Here is a 1,316-nt window from a genome sequence, read left to right on the forward strand (position 1 = left end):
TCCCTCCCTCCCCCCCCCCCCTCCTCCCCCTCCTATTCAATCTGGTCATCCTATGACTACTCGCAGTAAAAGTGGTATCGTCAAACCACACAAACCATTGTGTCTTCACTCTGACACCACAATTGCTCCCTTACCACAGTCGCATGTTCAGGCTCTCAAGGATCCGAATTGGACTCCATCAATGACGGAGGAGTATGATGCTCTTATTAAACGTAGGACGTGGAAACTTGTGCCCCGGCCAGTTGCTACTAACATAATTCGTTCTATGTGGTTGTTCAGGCACAAATTCAAGGCTGATGGAACTCTTCACCGATACAAGGCTCGACTAGTGGCGAATGGCAAATCTCAACAACCCGGCATTGATTGTGATGAGACTTTTAGCTCTGCTGTCAAACCTGCCACCATCCGCATTGTTCTTAGTGTTGCTACTTCCAGAGACTCGCCACTCCATCAGCTTGACGTCAAGAACGCCTTCCTTCACGGTGATTTTGAAGAAACAGTTTACATGCATCAACCTTATGGCTTTGTTGATCCTACCAAACCAGATCACGTTTATCTTCTTCAACGGTCTCTTTACGGTCTTAAGCAGGCATCCCAGGCATGGTACAACTGTTTCGCCACTTTTGCTCGCACGATTGGCTTCAAACAAAGCAACTCCGATGCTTCTTTATTCATTCTCACCCTCAGCTCTGATGTTGCGTACCTGCTCTTATACGTTGACGATATTGTGCTTACTGCCTCTACGCAGCCTCTTCTCCGCCACATTATTTCTCGTTTGAGCCCTGAATTCGACATGACGGACATGGGTCATCTTCACCATTTCCTCGGCATCTATGTTTTTCGAGATGATAAGATACTTTTTCTTCACCAACGAAACTATGTGGCTGATATTCTTCATCATGCTGGCATGAATAATTGTAATCTGTGTCTAACATTGGTCGATACTAGTTCCAAACTCGCAGCAACTGACAGTCCACCTATATCTGATCCTACTCTTTATCGTAGTTTGGCTGGTGCATTACAATACCTCACCTTCACCCGACCAGACATCGCCTACTATGTTCAGCAGATATGTTTGTTCATGCATGATCCTCGTGAATCACACTTCGTGGCCCTTAAACGGATTCTCTGTTATCTTAAAGGAACCATCACTCACGGACTTCAACTGTATCGCTCTACTAATCTGGCTTGGTAGCTTATTCCGATGCTGATTGGGCTGGTTGTCCTACGACTCGCCGCTCTACGTCTGGTTATTGTGTTTTCTTTGGTGATAACCTCGTTTCTTGGTCCTCCAACGCCAGCAAACTATCTCTTGT

The sequence above is a fragment of the Camelina sativa genome, chromosome 11 (genome assembly GCF_000633955.1).
Source record: "Camelina sativa cultivar DH55 chromosome 11, Cs, whole genome shotgun sequence".
Classification (NCBI taxonomy): Eukaryota; Viridiplantae; Streptophyta; class Magnoliopsida; order Brassicales; family Brassicaceae; genus Camelina; species Camelina sativa.